We start from the raw sequence: 25,634 nt of genomic DNA on the forward strand, positions 1-25,634 counted from the left end.
TCAATAGCAGAAAGGCTGAAGGGCAGTGGGGAGAGGATGTGTGACAAAGAGGTCAATAAAGGAAAGTGAATCTGAACTACTCTGGAACATCATCTGGCTGTGTTCTTGGGCCCATGGCACTACATTGTCCTGGCTTGTGTACGTTTTGTACACTCAGTCAGTGCGTGTGTGCCCAGTCGTGTCTGACTCTCTACGACCCCATGGACTGTAGCCCGTCAGGCTCCTCTGTCCATGGGATTTTCCAGGCAAGAATACTGGAGTGGGTTGCCATTTCCTTCTCCAGGGGTCTTCCTGACCCAGGGATTGAACCTGTGTCTCCTGAATCTTCAGCATTGGCAGGTGGATTCTTTACCACTGAGCCTCCTGGAAAGCCATGTATTGTACTAGAGCAACAAAAAAGAAGACTTCTTCTATTTTCCTTTGTATCTTGGAGGTCTTGCACAGTACCTGGTCTTTGAAATACATGTAGAGAGAGTGTTTGTGGATTGAACAGTGAATGAATGAACTCCAGTCAAATCTGGCTGAATACGTTTATGCTAATGCCCTACATTTGTACATTTGTAAGATTTTTCAAAGTGTTTCCACATATTTCATTTCCTTGATGTGACTATTAGCAAGTTGTCACCTTTTTCTGCACTTTTGTGAATGAGCCAGAAAGCCTACAAATACACAACCTATTTTAAACTAAGAATTTAACCAGAAGAGGCCATGGCATGCAAGACCGGATGCTATCCAGTCTCTGGATACCAGCAAAGAGGTATCCAGCATACCTCTTTGCTGGCCTTGGGGGGATCTAGATCAGAGGTCAGCAAAACACAACCTGTGAGCCAAATTTGGCCTGTGGTCCACTTTTGTAAATAAAGTTTTATCAGAACAGCAGCCATGATCATCATTACCTCGTGTCTTCGACAGCCTTCTGACTACCAGACAGAGGTGGAGAGTGTGAGAGGTGGTTAGGCCCTCCTGCTGCTGCTAAGTCACTTCAGTCGTGTCCGACTCTGTGCGACCCCATAGACGGCAGCCCACTAGGCTCCTCTGTCCCTGGGATTCTCCAGGCAAGAATACTGGAGTGGGTTGCCATTTCCTTCTCCAATGCATGAAAGTGAAAAGTGAAAATGAAGTCCCTCAGTCGTCCCCGACTCTTAGCGACACCAAGGACTGCAGCCTACCAGGCTCCTCCATCCATGGGATTTTCCAGGCAAGAGTACTGGACTGGGGTGCCATTGCCTTCTCCGTTAGGCCCTCCAGGTCTATGCTATTTACTCTCTGAGACTTGGCAGAAAAATTTTATTGACCGCTGGTCTAGATTTTAATAACTGCAGGATACACGAGTCACTTTGAAGGATGTCAAAGAACATAGGGGGAATCTATCCACCTTTGGAACCCCTCTGGATTGTTGAGTGATATTTCTGACCTATGATCTAATAATACACTTAAAAAGAAAGATCAGCAAGTAAGCACGAGAAAGTAAAGAATGAACAGCAAGAAATCATCCTTTTCAGTCAATTTTTGGGCAACGACACTCTGGGATATACAGGGTTTTTCACTCAGGTCTGTTGTGATATCTCAAAAGGCTCAGTGAGGCACTTCCGCTGTTCCACAAGGCAGCTGTGACATCCCAGTGAGCCATCCCAGTCCCCTTCTTATCTCACACTTTCTGTTATCTTTACTCCTGAGCAGTCACTCCAGATGCCTGCTGAAAGTAACCTAATTAGATATGGGTGCCTCTCTTCCCCTTGCTCGCCTGTGGAGTGGGTGCAAGCTGCCTTCACTCTTGAGAACTTAATTTTTTTTTTTCTCAGTGGATTCCTCAGTAGACTGAACATATGGGACCTCTCACACCTGTAGGCATTGTAGCAATTTTCCTCTGATGAGTCCATTTGTAACCCTCTGCTCAGTTACACCAAAGGGTTCTTCTTCTTTTCTTTCTCTCTCCCTTTTTTTGGTAATCTCTGAAAGATTTTGCCACTTGCAGGGCTAAGAAGTCATGAGCTATGTGGCTAGCTGTGCGGAAACTTTTGCATGTGGACAATTTTTTTGACTTTCATAAATCTCAATGAATTTTTCTAAAGGCAGCTGCTTTTTATTTATCTGCATGACAATGCTAATATTCTAGAACAAGTCCAACATGAGAATTTGCAATTTACCTCTTTATTTGGCAGCTTCATTTAACTTTACTGTTTTTTTTTTTTTCTTTAAATCACTGAGTTAATTACTGGGTTATAGATAAAGAAACTGACTGCAAAGTGATTAAGTGACTTTCAGATCAGAGTTAAATCTTGCAAATAGAGAGAATGCAGAAATATCCTTTCTCAGAGGCATCTGCTATATTAAAATTACACAGACTTTGGGATGAGAGGACCTGGGTTCTAAGCACAGCTTCATCAATGACAAACTCTAAGGCTGTGGCTGATTTGCTCCGTAACTTCTCTGAGCCTGTTTCCTCTTGTAAGAAATCTGGCTGCTCACAGTATTGTGCTCCTCACTGAATTTGAGTATGCATGCTCAGTCACTCAGACATGTCTGGCTCTTTGTGACCCCATGGACTGTAGCCCACCAGGCTTCTCTGTCGGTGGGATTTTCCCAGGCAAGAATACTGATATGGGTTGGCATTTCCTTCTCCAGGGTATCTTCCTGACCAGGGATTGAACCTGCAGCTCCTAGCAGGAAAATGCTTTACCACTGAGTCACCTTGGAAGCTCTCACTGAATTTAATTCTGTTCTATTCAATGTGGCAACATTTCATTGAGCATATACTCCTTCTAGGCGCTTTGCCTAGCACTGTAGTTATGCATGAGAGGGTAACAGGCAGAAAGGCCAGGGGTCTCCAAATGGAGGAAATAGACTGCAAGAGTCAGATGTTTTTTTCTCTCTCTCTTAAGTGGCAGGAGGAAACAAATTACAAGTGTCAGATATTTCCCCCTTCTTTATACACATTTATAAAGAGGTTTCTTTTAAAATTCCATGTTGCCATGATGACACCTAGTTCCACCTGAACTTAACTTTTCTCAAACCTTGAGCTAACCAGAGCATTTTTCTTATAGAAATGTTTTTCTTAAGCTATGACAGTGAACTGTGTATTTACCCTAGACTCTGTCTTTCTTCAAGTTGGTTCAGCTTAAGACTCAGAACCTATAAGGACTCAACAAACCAGTATGTTTTACTCATACATTATTCACCTACTCTAAGTTACATCATCTATGTTAGCATCACTATGAACAAAGCTAGTGGCGGTGATGGAATTCCAGTTGAGCTATTTCAAATCTTAAAAGATGATGCTGTTAAAGTGCTGCACTCAATATGCCAGCAAATTTGGAAAACTCAGCAGTGGCCACAGGACTGGAAAAGGTCAGTTTTCATTCCAATTCCAAAGAAAGGCAATGCTAAAGAATGCTCAAACTACCACACAATTGCACTCATCTCACATGCTAGTAAAGTAATGCTCAAAATTCTCCAAGCCAGGCTTCAACAGTATGTGAACCATGAACTTCCAGGTGTTCAAGCTGGATTTAGAAAAGGCATAGGAACCAGAGATCAAATTTCCAACATCCAATGGATCATGAAAAAATCAAGAGAGTTCCAGAAAAACATCTATTTCTGCTTTACTGACTATGCCAAGGCCTTTGACTGTGTGGATCACAACAAGCTGGAAAATTCTTCAAGAAATGGGAATAGCAGACCACCTGACCTGCCTCTTGAGAAATGAGTATGTAGGTCGGGAAGCAACAGTTAGAACTGGACATGTAACAACAGACTGGTTCCAAGTAGGAAAAGGAGTATTGTCACCCTGCTTATTGCAGAGTACATCATGAGAAATGCTGGGCTGGAAGAAGCACAAGTTGGAATCAAGATTTCCAGGAGAAATATCAATAACCTCAGATATGCAGGTGTCATATATGACACCACCCTTATGGCAGAAAGTGAAGAGGAACTAAAAAGCCTGTTGATGAAAGTGAAAGTGGAGAGTGAAAAAGTTGGCTTCAAGCTCAACATTCAGAAAACTAAGATCATGGCATCTGGTCCCATCACTTCATGGCAAATAGATGGGGAAACAGTGGAAACAGTGACAGGCTTTATTTTGGGGGGCTCCAAAGTCACTGCAGATGGTGATTGCAGCCATGAAATTAAAAGACGCTTACTCCTTGGAAGAAAAGTTATGACCAACCTAGATAGCATATTCAAAAGCAGAGACATTACTTTGCCAACAAAGGTCCATCTAGTCAAGGCTGTGGTTTTTCCAATAGTCATGTATTGATGTGAGAGTTGGACTATAAGGAAAGCTGAGCGCCGAAGAACTGATCCTTTTGAACTTTGGTGTTGGAGAAGACTCTTGAGAGTCCCTTGGACTGCAAGGAGATCCAACAAGTCCATCCTAAAGAAAATCAGTCCTGACTGTTCATTGGAAGGACTGATGCTAAAGCAGAAACTCCAATACTCTGGCCACCTGATGTGAAGAACTGACTCATTTGAAAAGACCCTGATGCTGGGAAAGGTTAAAGGCAGGAGGAGAAGGGGATGACAGAGGATGAGATGGTTGGATGGCATCACCGACTCATTGGACATGAGTTTACTCCCGGAATAAACTCTGGTAGTTGGTGATGGACAGGGAGGCCTGGTGTGCCGCAGTCCATGGGGTCACAGAGTCAGACATGGCTGAGAGACTGAACTGAACTTTATGTTAATGAAGCTGTATATTTACTTGGAAAACTGCCTTTCTTCAAGATTCATGCCAATAATTTTATGGCCTGGGATGACTCACCTGGTGCCAATGTTATCTCAAAATGCATGTTGTGGGTGAGGGGCCTGGTGTCAGTCTCTGAGTTTTGAGACCTTCCTTTTACTTAGCAGCCTGCTGGTAGCTATAACATCCAGCTAAAGACTAGCAGGGGGGCACTTTTTCTGCCCCATTCTGATGTCTATATCAGAAGATTTCTCTTTTATACTTTAATAAAACTTTATTGCAGAAAAGCTCTGAGTGATCAAGCCTTGTCACTGGCCCCAGATTGAATTCCTCTCTTCTGGAGGCCAAGAATCCTGGCGTCTTTCACAGCTCGGCAACAACCTTTCGTTAATCAATCTAATCATGTCTCCTTACCAGTTTAATGTGTACTGGAGATTCAGATACATATAAATATGGTTTTAACGTAATTTGGTATGAATCATATGAGATATAGTCTGGGTTCTATAGGGATATTTTGCTCTATCCAAGTGTCCAGGAAAACATCCTCTGAGACATGGTACCAGAGCTGTGATTGAATTAATGTCATCATGCTAAGATAGAAAAGAAAGATTATTTAGATGGCAACACTAGCAGGAGAGAAAGTGGGGTAGCATGAAACCACCTTGTTTATGTAGGAAACTGCAAGAGGTATATTCAGTTCACTTCAGTTCAGCTCAGTTCGGTCCCTCAGTCGTGTCCGACTCTTTGCGACCCCATGAATCACAGCACGCCAGGCCTCCCTGTCCATCACCAACTCCCAGAGTTCACTCAAACTCACATCCATCAAGTCAGTGATGCCATCCAGCCATCTCATCCTCTGTCGTTCCCTTCTCTTCCTGCCCCTAATCCCTCCCAGCATCAGAGTCTTTTCCAATGAGTCAACTCTTCGCATGAACTGGCCAAAGTACTGCAGTTTCAGCTTTAGCATCATTCCTTCCAAAGAACACCCAGGACTGATCTCCTTTAGAATGGACTGGTTGGATCTCCTTGCAGTCCAAAGGGACTCTCAAGAGTCTTCTCCAACACCACAGTTCAAAAGCATCAATTCTTTGGTGCTTAGCTTTCTTCACAGTCCAACTCTTACATCCATACATGACCACTGGAAAAACCACAGCCTTGACTAGACGGACCTTTGTTGACAAAGTAATGTCTCTGCTTTTGAATATGCTGTCTAGGTTGATCATAACTTTCCTTCCAAGGAGTAAGTGTCTTTTAATTTCATGGCTGCAATCACCATCTGCAGTGATTTTGGAGCCCAGAAAAGGTAAATTCTGACACTGTTTCCACTGTTTCCCCATCTATTTGCCATGAAGTGATGAGACCAGATGCCATGATCTTCGTTTTCTGAATGTTGAGCTTGAAGCCAACATTTTTACTCTCCTCTTTCACTTTCATCAAGAGGCTTTTTAGTTCCTCTTCACTTTCTGCCATAAGGGTGGTATCATCTGCATATCTGAGGTTATTGATATTTGTCCTGGCAATCTTGATTCCAGCTTGTGCTTCTTCCAGCCCAGCGTTTCTCAGGATGTACTCTGCATATAAGTTAAATAAGCAGGGTGACAATATACAGCCTTGACGAACTCCCTTTCCTATTTGGAACCAGTCTGTTGTTCCATGTCCAGTTCTAACTGTTGCTTCCTGACCTGCATATAGGTTTCTCAAGAGGCAGGTCTGGTGGTCTGGTATTCCCATCCCTTTCAGAATTTTCCACAGTTTATTGTGATCCACACAGTCAAAGGCTTTGGCATAGTCAATAAAGCAGAAATAGATAGTGATCCCCATAAATTTGAGGTTCTTAATTTCGTTGTGGAAGAATTTAGAGACAAAGTGATAGGTAACAAGTAGATTTATGTAGAGAGAAATATACTCCACAGATAATATGTGACATCTCAGAAGGTGTGATCTCTCAAAATGTTGCATGGCTAGTTTTGATGGCCTGGGTAATTTTATAGGTTAATAAATAGGAAGATTATTCCAATTATTTGGGGAAAGGGGCAGAGATTTCCAGGAATTGGGCCACTGCCCACTTTTTGGCCTTTTATGGTTGGCCTCAGAACTATCGTGGTGCTGGAGAGTGTGCCATTTAGCATGCTAATGTATTATAATGAGTGTATAATGAGATTCAAAGCCTAGTGGGAGTCAAATTTTCTACCATTTTGGATCCATTTGGTCCCAATCAGTTTTTGCTGTGTCCTTTGGCTATTTCATTCTTTAAAGGCTGTGCCCTGCCCCCTTCCCTCTTGTTTCAGTAGTATGTGGCAGGGTATGTGGTTGGAGGTACATTTAGGAACCAGGACATGAAGGGCCTTGTAAGATTTGTCAAGAAGTCCCAACTTAATCCAAAGAGCTCTGGGGAACCAGTGATGTTTCCAGGCAGGGAAGTAACACAATGGTGCATATCCGATTAAACATTATTTGTGGGGGTCCTTCCTCAAGGACAGCCAGTTTTAAAGCTATATAATAATGTTTTCAGCTTCCAATGAAAGGGTTATAGCAGATCTGTGACAAGAGTCAGAGAGAAGGACAGAAGTCATAAATATTATCATTAGGGGGAGAGAAGTTGATTGGATGTGGTCAGTGAAGAAGGGTATATCTATACTGGTCATAAGCTCAACTAACATGAGTAAAAGCATTGTGCAAACTATAAATCGCATGTGTGAATGCTAAGTCTCTTCAGTCATGTCTGATTCTGTGTGGCCCTATGGCCTGCAGCCTGCCAGGCTCCTCTGTCCATGGGGTTCTCCAGGCATGAATACTGGAGTGGATTGCCATTTCCTCCTCCAAGGGATCTTCCCAACACAGCGACTGAGCCCACATCTCCTGCATTGGCAGGTGGATTCTTTACCACTGGGACACCTGGGAAGCAGAATGAGACTGTATGACATGCTAAATCTGGACTTTGATAAAAGCAGTGAGAAACTATCCAAATGAATTTTTAAGCAAGTATGGGTTAAGATAAAACTACGTATTTTAGGCTCTGGTTCTCAGCGCGTGTATTGGGCTGCCTACCCGTCATGGAGGCAGTCTTGACTGAGGAGCTTGATGAAGAGGAACAGCTGGTGAGACGGCATCGCAAAGAGAAGAAGGAGCTGCAAGCCAAAATACAGAGTATGAAGAATGCTGTTCCCAGGAATGACAAAAAGAGGAGGAAGCAGCTTACAGAAGATTTGCTAAGGTAGAAGCAGGAATGGGACAGAAAGAGACAGAGGAGCTGGGTCAGTTGAAGTTGACTTCTAAAGAGAGTAAAATAGATTCTGTGGCTGTTAATATTTCAAACTTGGTTCTTGAGAATCAGCCACTTCAGATATCAAAAGCACAAAAGAGACGGGACAAAAAGGCTGCATTGGAAAAGGAGCGGGAAGAAAGGATAGCCGAAGCTGAAATTGAAAACTTAACTGGAGCTAGACATGTAGAAAGTGAAAAACTTGCTCAAATAGTGGCAGCTAGACAGTTGGAAATTAAACAGATTCCATCTGATGGGCACTGTATGTATAGAGCCATTGAAGATCAGCTGAAAGAGCAGAACGGCGTTCTGACTGTGGCTGCCTTAAGATGTCAGACTGCTAACTATATGCAGAGTCATGTGGAAGACTTTCTGCCATTTTTAACAAATCCTAATACAGGAGAAATGTATACTCCAGAAGAGTTTGGAAAGTATTGTGATGATATTGTAAACACAGCTGCTTGGGGGGGTCAACTTGAGCTAAGAGCCCTGTCTCACATTTTACGAACACCAATAGAGATAATACAGGCAGATTCTCCTCCTATAGTAGTTGTGAAGAATATCCAGAAAATCCATTAATACTTGTTTATATGAGACATGCATATGGCTTAGGAGAACACTACAATTCTGTTACACGGTTGGTGAACACAGCTACTGAAAATTGCAGCTAGTCTATAAAATGTTGCTATTATGTCAGTGTGCTGATCTGAGTATTAATACCAAGTATTGGATTATTCTCAGTGTTTCTGAAAAAACACAACTACCTTAAAAGAGTTTTATGGCAAAGCTACTAATAGGTTTTAAAAAAATGTGTCTGAGAGAAACTTTAACCAGTGTCCCCTTAATGGTGTTTTAAAAAACACTTGTAAGTTCTTTGTGGAGAATATCATTTATAGACCAAGATGGTACCCTGATTGTTGATATTTTTATTAAATGTAAGATTCTGAACATTCTATTCTGTGTTGAAGTTGTTAAAAAATTTTTTTCCCTCATTACCGAAAGCTTTCAGTAACCATATCAATGTAAATTTTCGTGAAGAAGTGAAATGACTCAGTCTCTTTGACATTGCAATAATGTGATGGTGATAACAAATTTAATTAATGTTTATAAATAATTCAATTGCAGTAACATTGCTGTTGATGGGATTAATGCTGTGACTTTTTAACATTTATTTTTAATTGGAGGATAATTGCTTTAGAACGTGTTGGTTTCTGCTATGTAACAACATGAATCAGCCCTATGTATACATATAGCCCTTCCCTCTGGAACCTCCCTCCCATCCCTACCCTTCCCACCCCTTTAGGTTGATGCTGTGACATTTTTGTAACCCCATCAAAGTGCAGCTAAGAAGGTTGCTTTAATAAAAATAAAAATGTCTTTTATTTGTATATAACTTTAAAAAAAAAAAACTACGTATTTTAGAAAAATCATTTTGATGCCACTATGGAGAGGATGAAGAAGATGAAAGAAGAGGGAGGGGACATATGTACACCTATGGCTAATTTGGGCTTCCGTGGTGGCTCAATTGGTAAAGAATGTGCCTGCAATGCAGGAGACCTGGCTTCAATCCCTAGCTTGGGAAGATCCCCTGGAGGAGAGCATGGAAACCCACTCCGGTATTCCTGCCTGGAGAATCCCCACAGACAGAGGAGCCTGGCAGGCTGCAGTCTATACGGTTGCAAAGAGTCAGACACGACTGAGCGAATAAGCACAGCACGTGGCTAATTAATGTTGTTGTATGACATAAATCAAACCAATATTGTAAAGCACTCATCAATAAATTAAAAATAAATAAGTAAAATTGAAAAAAAAAAAAAGATTGGAAGAAGGCAGTTTCTAGGTAAGGCATAGTAGAAGCATGGACTAGTGTGGTAGAAGTGGAGATGAAGCAGGACTAACATTTAAGAGAGTAGAGATAACAAGCTGACCAGGGATTGTAGGGAGAGAAGGATATGAAGAATCACTTCGTTTTCTGTCTGGCCATTGTGGAGAGTGCTGAACTGAAGATGGAGACTATAAGTAGAGGAGTTAGAGAGGAAGAAAGAGCTTGAGGGTAGACATGGGTAGAATGTGGACGGAGGGCAAGGGAGAGAAACTGAGGATGCCTCGAATATTCGAAAGGATGATGGCTTCATTTTTAAAGCAGGATAACCTTTCATCAGGTGGAGTCTCCTGGCTCCTTGAGAATCAGGAGAGTGCCTGGAACCCACCTTCCTAATTTACAGAAGTTTGAAAGTTCCCCAATATGTCCAAGATTTCATGATGCTTCAGTTCTCAGGATTTCTTGAGTCTACACACTTTTTTCTGTAGGAATGAATTTTTACACAATATTTAGCCCCATGTGAAACTATTCCTTTCACTTCTTCTTATAAAAACACACTCTCCCTATTGCCCCCCCACACACACACTTACAGGCAGAGTAGTTGCTCACTGACACTCCAGCCCTTGTGACCTTGGGGCAGGAGGTGAGGGGTGGGGAAGCATCACTTTTTACTCCAAGCATTTACTGAGTATTTCTTATACAAAATATATCAGTTACTGGCTGTAGAAGGACTGGAGAAGGCAATGGCAGCCCGCTCCAGTACTCTTTCCTGGAAAATCCCAGGGACAGAGAAGCCTGGTAGGCTGCAATCCATGGGGTCGCGAAGAGTCGGACACGACTGAGTGACTTAGCAGCAGCAGCAGCAGCAGTAGAAGGATTACGGACTTCCCAGGTGGCACTAGTGGTAAAGAACCCTCCTACCAATGCAGGAGACATAAGAGATGCAGGTTTGATCTCTGGGTCCAGAAGATTCCCTGAAGGAGGGCATGGCAAGCCACAGTACTCTTGCCTGGAGAATCCCATGGACAGAGAGCCTGGCAGGCTATGGTTCATAGATTCATGAAGAGTCAGACACATTGGAGCAAATTAGCACACGTGTAGATAGATTATAATTGACCACTGTGTGGTAAATACAGGACAGGGTTGGTGCAGGGGTCATGTTAATAACAGAGGAGGACTGGTTTTATTATAAGTGAGTTTCATTTGACATGCCTATGGGACATTAAGGTCATTCCTGTGGTTACAGGTAACCTCACTCCTCCTAGAAGATGCTTCCTATAAAGAGTTCAGTTCAGTCACTCAGTCTTGTCTGACTTTTACGACCCCTAGGACTGCAGCACACCAGTCCTCCCTGTCCATCACCAACTCCCAGAGTTTACTCAAACTCATGTCTATGGAGTCGGTGATGCCATCCAACCATCTCATCCTCTGTCATCCCCTTCTCCTCCCGCCTTCAATCTTTCCCAGCATCAGGGTCTTTTTAGATGAGTTAGCTCTTCGCATCAGGTGGCCAAAGTATTGGAATTTCAGCTTCAACATCAGTCTTTCCAATGAACACTCAGGACTGATTTCCTTTAGGATGGACTGGTTGGATCTCCTTGCAGTCCAAGGGACTCTCAAGAGTCTTCTCCAGCATTACAGTTCAAAAGCATCAATTCTTTGGCGTTCAGCTTTCTTTATAGTCCAACTCTCAAATCCATACATGACCACTGGGAAACCATAGCCTTGACTAGATGGACATTTGTTGGCAAAGTAATGGCTCTGCTTTTTAATATACTGTCTAGGCTAGTCACAACTTTCCTGCCAATTTTAATTTCATGGCTGCAGTCACCATCTGCAGTGATTTTGGAGCCCAGAAAAATAAAGTCTGACACTGTTTCCCCATCTATTTGCCATGAAGTGATGGGACCGGATGCCATGATCTTTGTTTTCTGAATGTTGAGCTTTAAGCCAACTTTTTCACTCTCCTCTTTTACTTTCATCAAGAGGCTCTTTAGTTCTTCTTCACTTCCTGCCATAAGGGTGGTGTCATCTGCATATCTGAGGTTATTGATATTTCTCCCAGCAATCTTGATTCCAGCTTGTGCTTCTTCCAGTCCAGCGTTTCTCATGATGTACTCTGCATGTAAGTTAAATAAGCAGGGTGATGATATATAGCCTTGGTGTACTCCTTTTCCTATTTGGAACCAGTCTGTTGTTCCATGTCCAGTTCTAACTGTTGCTTCCTGACCTGCATATAGATTTTTCAAGAGGCAGGTCAGGTGGTCTGGTATTCCCATCTCTTTCAGAATTTTCCAGTTTATTGTGATCCACACAGTCAAAGGCTTTGGCATAGTCAATAAAGCAGAAATAGATGTTTTTCTGGAACTCTCTTGATTTTTTGATGATCTAGAGGATTTTGGAAATTTAATTTCTGGTTCCTCTGCCTTTTTGAAAGGCAGCTTGAACATCTACAGTTTCACAGTTCACGTATTGTTGAAGCCTGGCTTGGAGAATTTTGAGCATTACTTTACTAGTGTGTGAGATGAGTGCAATTGTGTGGTAGTTTGAACATTCTTTGGCTTTGACTTTCTTAGGGATTGGAATGAAAACTGACCTTTTCCAGTCCTGTGGCCACTGCTGAGTTTTCCAAATTTGCTGGCATATTGAGTGCAGCACTTTAACAGCATCATCTTTTAAGATTTGAAATAGCTCAACTGGAATTCCATCACCGCCACTAGCTTTGTTCATAGTGATGCTTTCTAAGGCCCACTTGACTTCACAGTCCAGGATATCTAGCTCTAGATGAGTGATCACACCATCCTGATTATCTGGGTCGTGAAGATCTTTTTTTGTCCAGTTCTTCTGTGTATTCTTGCCACCTCTTCTTAGTATCTTCTGCTTCTGTTAGGTTCCTACCATTTCTGTTCTTTGTTGAGCCTGTCTTTGCATGAAATGTTCCCTTGGTATCTCTAATTTTCTTGAGGAGATCTCTAGTCTTTCCCATTCTATTGTTTCCCTCTATTTCTTTGCATTGATGGCTGAGGAAGGCTTTCTTCTTGCTTGTCTCTTCTTGCTATTCTTCTGAACTCTGCATTCAAATGGGAATATCTTGCCTTTTCTCCTTTGCTTTTCACTTCTCTTCTTTTCACAGCTATTTGTAAGGCCTCCTCAGACAGCCATTTTGCTTTTCTTCATTTCTTTTTCTTGGGGATGGTCTTGACCCCTGTCTCCTGTACAATGCCATGAACCTCCGTCCATAGTTCATCAGACACTCTATCAGATCTAGGCCCTTAAATCTATTTCTCTCTTCCACTGTGTAATCATAAGGGATTTGATTTAGGTCATACCTGAATGGTCTAGTGGTTTTCCCTACTTTCTTTAATTTAAGTCTGAATTTGGCAATAAGGAGTTTATGATCTGAGCCACAGTCATCTCCCACTCTTGTTTTTGCTGACTGTATAGAGCTTCTCCATCTTTGGCTGCAAAGAATATAACTAATCTGATTTTGGTGTTGACCATCTGATGTCCACGTGTAGAGTCTTCTCTTGTGTTGTTGGAAGGGGGTGTTTGCTATGACCAGTGTGTTCTCGTGGCAAAGCTATGAAGTGTAGTTTATATTCATACCTAAAGGACGTTGACTGTTGAGTATGGTTATTCCCCCTCCTCCATTTGTTTTTCCCAGGCTGATTTTATAGATTCTGCAGGATAGTACTATGCTGGAGGGTTTATGTTTCCATTTGGGGTTGAGGATCTCAGTGTGTCCTAGTGGACTGTTAAGAAGGAGACTGAGGTTCTAATGCAGGGTAGGTAGTTTAAGCAATTAAAATTCCCAGTTCTGTTGTCACAGGCTGCACTTTTATCCTCCTAGCTGTCTCAAAGGTCTATGCCATTGATCACAAAGTTAAACAGATATGACCCCAAAAAATCTATCACCACCATGGGAATGTCAGCTTGCCACTGCATCAGTGCACTCATTAGCCATGAAAATTCTTGAGTGTTGGCCCGATTCTTATGGCTGGGGTAATAGGGTCAGGAACATTTTACTGAGGAGTGGGGGGAGCGGAAGCAACTCACGAAAGCTAGTTTAAGTCAAAATGAGACTCAATGCTTATTTATCAGAAAAATACAAGGGGAAATTAGACTTTATCTCCTCTTCCTTCCTTCTGTTTTCAGTTATGCTTCTTAGATGGTAGAAGATGATTACCACAAGCATCAACTTTATATAGACTTTTGGTTCTCAGGGTTTCTAGATAGGGTTCTTATGCCATGACAGTTTCAACAGTAGTCCTGGAGAAAGCTTTGATGGACACAGCTTGAGTCATTTGCATTTCCATAAATGAATCAGTGTGTATGAGGGGATGTGACATGCTGATTGGTTATACCCAGGTCATTTCTTCACTGACCTTGAAGAAATAATGGTTCACCCAACACATACGGGATTTATGCTTGGTAGTCTGATAATAGGATCCAGCCCTGGTAGAAGTGGGATCCAATATTTGCACCTTACTCAGCATCTGTATGGAGAAGGCAATGGCACCCCACTCCAGTACTCTTGCCTGGAAAATCCCATGGACAGAGGAGCCTGGTGGGCTGCAGTCCATGGGGTCTCGAAGAATCGGACATGACTGAGCGACTTCACTTTGACTTTTCACTTTCATGCTTTGGAGAAGGAAATGGCAACCCATTCCAGTGTTCTTGCTGGGAGAATCCCAGGGATGGGGGAGCCTGGTGGGCTGCCCTCTATGGGGTCGCAAAGAGTTGGACACGACTGAAGTGACTTAGCAGTAGCAGCATCTGTAAAATCTTGTCTTAGGCACCAGATCATATCCCCAAGCAGCTTAATGGGATCCAGCAGTGAGACCCTTTACAGATACCGCAGTGTCAGAACTGAGTATAGACGTCAACACTGCATGGCTATGGCTGTAGGATCTCATCATCTTCCTCAGTTAATTATTTTATTTGGAACCGTTCTTGGTTTTTAACAATACATAGTTTGTTCTTTACTCTGGAGCACTGATATTTAAAAAAATGTCATAATAATTCTCATTTCATGTAAATACAGCAGAATTACTCATGTGTCTGTTTTACTTGTTTTAGGAAATAATTCAGACATAAATAATGCATAGAGAATAATGTAAGGAACAAACGTAAAGCTAATGTAATGCTATTTAATGAATTTTAACACTTTTATGTATTTGTGTCAGGGTTTATGTTTAAACAAAAACAATATTTTGGATAAGGGTTAAAACCCTCTTGTATCCAGTCAAATTTAATTTCTATCCTTTCTTCTCCAAAGTTATGACTATCCCAAATCTAATGTTGGTCTATCATCTATCTATATATCTGTCTATCATCTATCTATTTTGCTTTAAGGTTTTCTCTTTGCTTTCTTTGGGTAATTTTTCTATGCCTGTGTATGGCTAATTTGGGCTTCCTGGTGACTCAGATGGTAAAGAGTCTGCCTGCAATGTTGAAGACCCCAGGTTCAATCTCTAGGTCTGGAAGATCCCTGGAGAAGGGAATGGCTACCCACTGTAGTATTCTTGCCTGGAGAATTCCATGGACAGAAGGGCCTGGTGGGCTACAGTCCATGGAGTTAAAAAGAATCAGACTTGACTCCGTGACTAACACTATCACTTTCATTTCATGGCTAATTTACTCTGTGTTTATAGAAAGTGATAATTAAAGTTCCCCATTAATTAAAAGCACACACACACACAGGTAGAAAAACTACTCTAAAATTTTAAAACATCAAAAACAAAAATGGTACCTGTAATAGAACTTTTTTTAGTGAGCCATGGCTTTTGTATGAAATGTTCCTTTGGTATCTCTGATTTTCTTGAAGAGATCTCTTGTCTTTCCCATTCTGTTGTTTTCCTCTATTTCTTTGCATTGATTGCTGAAGAAGGCTTTCTTATCTCTTCTTGCTATTCTTTGGAACTCTGCATTCAGATGTTTATATCTTTCCTTTTCTCCTTTGCTTTTCACTTCTCTTCTTTTCACAGCTATTTGTAAGGCCTCCCCAGACAGTCATTTTGCTTTTTTGCATTTCTTTTCCATGGGGATGGTCTTGATCCCTGTCTCCTGTACAATGTCAGGAACCTCATTCCATAGTTCATCATGCACTCTATCTATCAGATCTAGGCCCTTAAATCTATTTCTCACTTTCACTGTATAATTATAAGGGATTTGATTTAGGTCATACCTGAATGGTCTAGTGGTTTTCCCTACTTTCTTCAATGCAGAAGATGTTAAGAAGATATTAAGAATACACAGAAGAACTGTACAAAAAAGATCTTCACGACCCAGATAATCAGGATGGTGTGATCACTGACCTAGAGCCAGACATCCTGGAATGTGAAGTCAAGTGGGCCTTAGAAAGCATCACTATGAACAAAGCTAGTGGCGGTGATGGAATTCCAGTTGAGCTATTCCAAATCCTGAAAGATGATGCTGTGAAAGTGCTGCACTCAATATGCCAGCAAATTTGGAAAACTCAGCAGTGGCCACAGGACTGGAAAAGGTCAGTTTTCATTCCAATCCCAAAGAAAGGAAATGCCAAAGAATGTTCAAACTACCACACAATTGCACTCATCTCACACGCTAGTAAAGTAATGCTCAAAATTCTCCAAGCCAGGCTTCAGCAATATGTGAACCGTGAACTTCCTGATGTTCAAACTGGTTTTAGAAAAGGCAGAGGAACCAGAGATCAAATTGCCAACATCCGCTGGATCATGGAAAAAGCAAGAGAGTTCCAGAAAAACATCTATTTCTGCTTTATTGACTATGCCAAAGCCTTTGACTGTGTGGATCACAATAAACTGTGGAAAATTCTTCAAGAGATGGGAATACCAGACCACTTGACTGCCTCTTGAGAAATCTGTATGCAGGTCAGGAAGCAACAGTTAGAACTGGACATGGAACAACAGACTGGTTCCAAATAGGAAAAGGAGTACGTCAAGGCTGTATATTGTCACCCTGCTTATTTAACTTATAGGCAGAGTACATCATGAGAAACGCTGGACTGGAAGAAACACAAGCTGGAATCAAGATTGCTGGGAGAAATATCAATAACCTCAGATATGCAGATGACACCACCCTTATGGCAGAAAGCAAAGAGGAACTCAAAAGCCTCTTGATGAAAGTGAAAGTGGAGAGTAAAAAAGTTGGCTTATAGAAAACGAAGATCATGGCATCCGGTCCCATCACTTCATGGGAAATAGATGGGGAAACAGTGGAAACAGTGTCTGACTTTATTTTTCTGGGCTCCAAAATCACTGCAGATGGTGACTGCAGCCATGAAATTAAAAGATGCTTACTCCTTGGAAGGAAAGTTATGACCAACCTAGAGAGCATATTCAAAAGCAGAGACATTACTTTGCCAACAAAGGTTCGTCTAGTCAAGGCTATGGTTTTTCCTGTGGTCATGTATGGTTGAGAGTTGGACTGTGAAGAAGGCTGAGTGCCAAAGAATTGATGCTTTTGAACTGTGGTGTTGGAGAAGACTATTGAGAGTCCCTTGGACTGCAAGGAGATCCAACCAGTCCATTCTGAAGGAGATCAGCCCTGGGATTTCTTTGGAAGGAATGATGCTAAAGCTGGAACTCCAGTACTTTGGCCACCTCATGCGAAGAGTTGACTCATTGAAAAAGACTCTGATGCTGGGAGGGATTGGGGGCAGGAGGAGAAGGGGACGACAGAGGATGAGATGGCTGGATGGCATCACTGACTCGATGGACCTGAGTCTGAGTGAACTCCGGGAGTTGGTGTTGGACAGGGAGGCCTGGCGTGCTGCGATTCATGGGGTCGCAAAGAGTCGGACACGACTGAGCGACTGATCTGATCTGATCTGATGGCTTTTGTAAGATGTTTATTAAAAAAAAAATTCCCACTGTGATTGTGATCTGTCAGTTTCTGCTTTTAAATATTTTTGCTTTTGTATTTTGAAGTGATGCTGTTAAGGGTACAAACACTCATGGTGGTGAGAATATCTTAGTGCAGTGTTCCTTTAAGGATTATGTTGTGTTTCTCTTCATTCACATTAATAAATTAGACTAATGTCTAATAACTACTACTACACAATAATTACTTGTCTAATTTACTAGTCTTTTTTTCTATGTAGTTTGGGACTTGCTGATCATTTTTCTTTACCCGTTTCATTATTTTTTTTAACTCCCTTCTTTGTGTATTCCATTCATTTTTCTCTGAACTTACTCCATCCTCCTCCTACACCCTTAACCTTTGATTTCAACAAACCTGTTTTTATTTTAATTCACCTTGTTTTTTAAAGTATAACTTTACAAAAGATTTTTGGCAAGCATTATTATATTTGTATATAGTTTGTAATTTACATAATCATTTCTTTAACCTGTGAATTGATTGGATTCTGTTTTTGGGTGTCAGATATTAGAGGTGGTTATCACTGTTGGTATAATTTGTTTTGTAAATTATAATTTGATGTTAGTTTTCCATTCCATCGTGACTCAGTTCCATTGTGATCAGGGAAACTGGACTCTGTGAAGGTAACTTTTTAATATTTATTGAGATTTCTTTGTGACATAGTTCCTGACAAATTTTTATAGATATTCAACATTTTGCATAAAGATGGGCATAGTCTCTGTTGGAAACATAAGTATTTAAGAACAAGCTTTTATCACGCTATTTTAATTTTATCCACCTTTCTATTTTCTCTTCCATTTGATCTGCTTTTTTTTTTAAGTTTATTTAAAAAATATTAGTTGTTCTTGGACTTATTTTATCCTATTCAATGTTTTTGCCTCAAACACTCTTCCCCATCACAATATTAGTATTGCTAAGTCAGACAAAAATAGTGATCCTTTTTTTTTCACATAATCTTTATTTTTAATCTTTCTCTGGTAATTTCTTTTAAGTGTTCATCTTCTAAATATTATATAGCAGATTTTTTTCCTTTGGGTTGTTTGGTTTTAGAAAATTCAATAGATAGTACTGCCTTTTAATAGGTTATTTAATTTTTTATTTAATCTGAGCACTGATCAGTTTCAATTAATTCCTTCAATCTTACCTTGAACTATCTATTGAACATTTTTTATTTGCTTACTTTTTAAAATCTCACATTTCCTACTTCTATTAGCTTATAAATTTTAAAATATTCCTTTGTTTTTCCCCTTTGCCAGACTATAAGCTACTAATTATATTTTTATTGTGTTTGTAAATTTCTCCTAGTTAAAAAAAATATTGATGTGCATGGAGAAGGGGGGCTTCCCTGTTGGCTCAGCTGGTAAAAAATCTGTCTGCAATGTGGGAGAACTGGGTTTGGACCTGGATTGGGAAGATCCTCTGGAGAAGGGAATGATTACCCACTCCAGTATTCTAGCCTGGAGAATTCCATGGACCTTATAGTCCGTGGAGTCGTGAGAAGTCAGAGACCACTGAGTGACTTTCACTTGGATGACATGGAGAAGGAAATAGCAATCCTCTCCAGTATTCTTGCCTGGGAAATCCCATGAACAGAGGAGCCTGGCAGGCTACAGTCCATGGGGTATCAAAAAGGTTGGACATGACTTAGTGACTAAACAAACTGATACAGATAGGTCCCAGGTACCCTTCATCCAGCCTCCCCCAATGGTAACATCTTGGAAAACTCTAGTACATCATCACACCAGGCTATTGACAAATATATAGACAGACAGATAGACAGATTGGTAGATATACAGTTGGCATACAGGAAATTGCACAGAAAAAAATTAATTTATCACAGAATTAACATTCATGTGATTGCCATACAGGAAATAAAACATTTGCAATGTTTCAAAATCACAAAGTATTAATATATTTTTAAAGGTAAATCTTTAGAGTTAATTAAGTTTCTTAAATTAGCTAAAGTTATGCAGTATCTCTATACTTTCTCCAGTGAGATGAGGATGTTAGCAAACCAAACTAGTCATTAAACTCTTTCCCACCTTCTCTGATTTTGTTTTAATTTTAATTTTACTTATTCGAGACAGTGAAATTCAGCTATTTGAATCTGGCAAGTTGCATAAATTTGCCAATTGTATCTTACTGTGTATTTGTTTTTGTTGTTGTTGCTGTTATTATTATTGTTTTGTACTAAAATACAGCTTATAGTGGCTCTTTCCATACTGATTTATGGAAATCATAAATCAGTATGAGCTTACTGATTTATCATAAATCAGCTTACTAAACTGTAAGCTTCATTTTATGTCTGCAAATGGCTTCACTTCATTTTCACTTGAATGATACTTTATCCAGATATAAAATTCTTGTTTGACTATTGTGTTCCCTCACCTTTTTGAAATGTTTTCACTGTTGGCTTCAGGTTTTTATTATTAATAAAGTTAGAATTATTCACAATACAATTACTATTCCTTTGAAAGAAATTTATCTTTTTCATTTGATAGTTTTAAGACCATTTCCTTTAATTTTCATTGCATGAAATAGCAGTGTTATCTGATCTTTAGTATCACATTGCATACTAACCCTGGCTGTGCCTGATGTTCCTATGTTTGACACCTGAATAGTTTAATCATTGAGAATAAATCTTTAGCCTTCAGACATAAAGGAGGAAGGAAGACTGCTTAGTTACACAACCTGGGACATGGATCTGAGGACCTGATTTCTTTTTGTAAAAACTTTCAACGAATACCGTGTTTCGACAATTTCTCTATGTCTCACAGTCAGAGACACTTAAAATTTTTTTTTTAATTGGAGGATAATTGCTTTACAATGTTGTATTGCTTTCTGCCATACATCAACATGAATCAGCAATAGGTATACATACGTCACTTCTCTTTTGAACCACCCTCCCACCCCTAACCCTATCCCACCTATCTAGGTTGTCACAGAGCACTGGGTTGAGCTCCTTGCTTCATAGAGCAAATTCCCAATGGCTGTATATTTCACATGTGGTAATGTATATGTTTCAATGCTACTCTCTCAACTAGTCCCACTCTTTCCTTCCCCCACTGTGTCCACAAGTCTGTTCTGCATCTCAGAGACACATTTTACACTCAATTTCTGATTTTTTTTTCCTATTGTAATTTGGCTTACTTGCTTTTGGTATATAAGTTTGAGAAATCTCTGATCTGTTAAATCACATACCACCAGACCATCTGCTTTCCATCTCTCAATATTTAGATATTTCTTGCCTGTTGTCATCTCCTCTCCTACTTTCTGTAGGTTTGAAGATTTATAGCTATTTTTAAATCCTTTACAGTAATTTTAGGGGGGTATTCTTGAAGACATAATGGGTGGGTGCATATATTCAATCTTCTGTGTTTAAACAAAAATCCTTTCCATTAAGATTTTGCAGACCCTGGAAATTCTATTAACAGATGATAGAGTCCTTCATTTCATAATTAGAAAAATCCCAGTGAGACATAGCACATTAACTTATAAATTATAAATGGCTGTTATGCTTTCCTCTTTATAATTGACCCCCATTCAGAATTAATTGCTTCTATATCCTTATTATATCTCCTTCACATATTTATGGTTTTTGGTAGGCAGACCTCAGTAACTAGACTGTGAACTAGTTAGGATTATGTTTAAGTTTAAGGCACTTTTGCATTTGAGGATCATTAGTATCTATCACAGTGCTTTGTGCAAAGAGATTGCCTCATAAATTCTTCTTCAATAACATTAAATAGTTTAGAATCAGAATTAACACAAAAAACCTTTAGCTCCAGCAAGTGTTTTTCATCCATCATTGAGAAATTTGAACCAGATGTTCACAGACTTTTCTCTCAGGTTTGTCTCATGATTTGAGTGATTGTATGTTTTAGAAACTGGCATTGTGAGGAGATTAAATCTTCAAATAATGATAAATTAACAGCATTAGTCTATATTTATATAATTCATTTATTTTTTTATGTTGTTTCCATACCATATATGTTTTTTCTAATCCTCACACATCCCTGCAATATTGGAGAATTGCAAGGTGTATTTCATTTTATTTTTATTTATTCTTCCAAAGAATGTATAGTACTGGCAGGGATAATCATTGGTAAATTGGGAAAATTCAAGAATATTCCCTAATTTAACATCATTTTTCTGTAAAACTATGAGAAACCAAGGCTGGGACCCAGAAGAGTTTGTTAAAGGGATAATAGAACATGGAGCAATGTCAGCGACAAAGTAGAACTTTTTCTTTCCATTTTGTTGTTGTTTAGTCACTAAGTTGTATCCAGCTCTTTCAACGCCATTGACTGTAGCTTGCCAGGTTCCTCTGTCCATGGGATTTCCCAGGCAAGAATACTGGAGTGGGTTGACATCTCCTTTGTCATGGGACCTCCCGACCAGGGTTTGAACTCATGTCTCCTGCATTGGCAGGTCAATTATTTACCACAGAGCCACCAGGGAAGACTTCTTTCCTTTTTCACTCTGCCCATAAAGAGTGCTGTTGAGCAATAATCAGTACAAAGGCTGCAAAGAGCAAAGACTTTATTGGAGGTCTTAAGACCTGTAATTCAGGAGACATAGATTCATGTAAAACTGAAAGTGTATTCCAGGGAAGAGAAAGACTCAGGGTCTTATAAAAGCAAAAACCACAAGGTTGTACTCTGGCATAAGAAAAGAAATATGTCCTCTGTACGACTGTTTCTAGGTCCATACACATGGCTACAAATGACCCAGTTTTGTTCCTTTCTATGGCTAAGTGAAGTCCACGGTGTATATGTTCCACATCTTCAGTTAATGGACATTTACTTTTCTCCCATGTACTGGCTTTTGTAAATAGCAATAGTTGTAATAGTTGCAGTAAACCTTGGGGTGCATGTTTCTTCCTGAATGATTGTTTTTTTCTGGGTACGTGCTGAATAGTGGGATCCCTGGGTCATATGGTAGTTCTATTTTTAGTTTTTTAAAGAAATTTCATACTATTCTTCGTAGTGGCTATATCAGTTTACATTCCCAGCAACAGTACAAGACAGTTCCCTTTTCTCCATACCCTCTCCAGCACTGTAATCTAGAAAAATGGTACAGATGAACCTATTTACAAAGCAGAGATAGAAACAGAAATGTAGAGAACAAAAATATGGATGCCAAGGCAGGAACAGGGGGATAGAATGGATTGGGAGATTGGCATTGACATGTATAAACTGCTATACATGAAACAGATAACTAGTGAGAGCCTGCTGTATAGCACAGGGAACTCTACTCATTGCTCTGTGGTGACCTAGATGGGAAGGAAACCCCAAAAGGAGGGGATTATATGTACAGATAACTGATTCATTTCAATGTACAGCAGAGACTAGCACAACACTGTGAAGCGACCATGTGCTGTGCTGTGCTTGGTGGCTCAGTCGTGCCTGACTCTTTGTGACCCCATGGACTGCAGCCCACCAGGCTCCTCTGTCCATGGGGATTCTTCAGGCAGGAATACTGGAGTGGGTTGCATGCTATCCTCCAAGGGGTCTTCCCAACCCAGTATTGAACCCAGGTCTCCTGCACTGCAGGTGGATTCTTTACCATCTGAGCCACCAGGGAAGCCCATGAAGCAACTATACCTCAATAAAAGACAACAATAATAATAACTTTTCTTATTGAAAAAAAAGAAAGAAAGGAAATATTTGTCCTTAAGGGTTAAGCTGTCATGAGTTATTTTAGCCTAAGGGTCCATTGGGTAGATAGATGTTCTGATGCCTTCATCACTTAAGACAATAAGGGCTCAAAAGGTCAGATTCTATCTGGACTGAGATGTGCATAAGTCACGCTTCTGTGATGGCTTCATATTAGAGAACGCACTTAACAATGTTGACTCCATGTTGATTTTCCTTTCACGACATCACCATGAGACAGCTCACATCCTCCAATTTTTGATTGGAAATAGGAAAGGACTTGAGCCAAAATTCTCAGAAATGGCTTGTCTCCTAGAACCCTTGCCCAAACAGACACACCTCTTCAGCCAAGCCCCTCATTCCCAACAGAAAATGACTCCTACTTTGAGCTTCTCTTCTCTATTTTTTTTAAGCAGAGGAGGTAAAGGGACCACTACTTTTATAAATGGTAAATGAAGTTCTTATTTATTACAAATGGTTAAACACACTGATAGGTATCCTAGAAATTTTTGCTCACAGAATAGTTGAAGGCAAAAAGGAGTAATGATCATTTTTGCTTAGAGCAGAAAGACCTACCATTGTTAGTTCTGAGAAGTGTCTAATCTATCCTGAAAGAAGCAGGAGGTCTGGGGATTTTGGATACACTGAAATTCCAGGAGAGGGGAATGTGTGGGTTTGAGAAAGAATGAGGCCTGCTGCTGCTGCTGCTGCTAAGTCACTAAACTGTATTGACTCTGAAACCCCATGGACTGTAGCCTGACAGGTTCCTCTGTCCATGGAATTCTCCAGGCAAGAATATTAGATTGGGTTGTCATTTCCTTCCCACGGGGATCTTCCCAACACATGCATCAAATCCGTATCTCCTACCTTGGCAGGTAGATTCTTTACCACTGGGAAGCCCCAAATTGAGGTCTATGACTATACAATTTAGAACAAAATCAAATGGAAGCAGTGAAGCTGAGATTAAATAAGGGAATGTTTTAAGAATTGAGGAAAAGTTCCCCATACAAGATTTCTGGGTCGGAGCTTTAAACAGTTGGGATTCAGAGTAAAAAAAATCCCAACTTTAAACAGTTGTGATTCAGTGTTTGGAAACCCATTTGTTGTGAAATGTCAGACAAAAAATGCAAGCTCCATTAATTAGTATTGCAGTTCATTTCATTACTAGTCTCATACTTGAGGTTTTGAGCTTGGATTTAGCTAGCAGGAAGCGTGCATTTTAAATACACTGAAGGAAGCTAAAATTGTAAATAAATCATTCTGCCGTCTTAAACTGACAACAAGGTGTTCAGTGAAAGTAGTGACCTGCTTAGCAGTCAGGGTCTGAGTTAGCACAGAAACATTCAATTGTTATGTAAACGGTGGGAAGCAGGGGAATGTTCCCTGCTCTTCTGCCAGATCAAATTAATTAACATTTTCACAGCAGCAGGGATGTCTTCTGCTAATGCCTAGCAGCTTTTCAGGTGTAACTCCCGTGGTTATTTCAAGAGCCTGTCAGTTGCAGCTTTGAGCAGTCTTCCTGTTAGTTGTGAGAAAGCTGGATAATTAAGGTGTTTGTGGCCATGCAGCCTTGCAAGGCAAAATGAACAACTGAAGACAGTACCACTGTTTTCTTCTTCTGAAGAATACACAAATAAACATCCATCACGCAGGTGGAACTTGAGAACATTATATGGGCTTCGCTGGTGGCCCAGATGGTAAGGAATCTGCCTGCAATGCAGGAGACCCAGGTTCCATCCCTAGGTCAGTAAGATCCCCTGGAGAAGGGAATGGGTGCTTACTCCATTATTCTTGCCTGGAGAATTCCATGGACAGAGGAGCTTGGTGAGCTATATAGTTCATGGGGTCGCAGAGTTGGGCATGACTGAGCGACCAATACTTTCAAGAACTTTATGGAGCTGGCTGACAGAAAATCCTTTTCTGATGCATATGTTTGTGGAGGAAAACTTTGTCTCATGGCTTCCTGATGGTCATTAGGTTTTGAAAAACTAAGCTGAAGCCCAGATGCTCTAGAGCCTGTGCTCCACAGTAAGAGAAGCCACCGCAATGAGAAGCCTGTGCACTGCAGCTAGAGAGTTCCCCCAGCTCGCCACAACTGGAGAAAAAGCCAACACAGCAACAAAGATCCAGCAAAGCCAAATAAATAAGTAAATAAAAGTACTAAAAAAAAACTGCACTCAATAAGTTAGATGTTTTTAAAAGCATCATCATGTAGGAAAATTTGGGAAGCAAGCTGGAGTTAAGAATTTCTAGCATTATTCATATTTAATTTTCAAACAGATTATTAATAAATTTTAAAAGTTGAGTACAGGCTATTCCAAGGTTCTATAT

General features: G+C 40.4%; 1 protein-coding gene and 1 pseudogene across 1 annotated transcript in view; both read left to right on the forward strand.

Moving 5' to 3' along the window:
* AGBL1 (AGBL carboxypeptidase 1) overlaps positions 1-25,634 on the forward strand; it is a 926,260-nt gene that overhangs the window by 453,102 nt on the left and 447,524 nt on the right. The window lies entirely within an intron of this gene.
* On the forward strand, positions 7,696-8,895 carry LOC133233971 (deubiquitinase OTUD6B-like; annotated as a pseudogene).

This window comes from Bos javanicus, chromosome 21, assembly GCF_032452875.1.
Source record: "Bos javanicus breed banteng chromosome 21, ARS-OSU_banteng_1.0, whole genome shotgun sequence".
NCBI classification, from domain to species: Eukaryota; Metazoa; Chordata; class Mammalia; order Artiodactyla; family Bovidae; genus Bos; species Bos javanicus.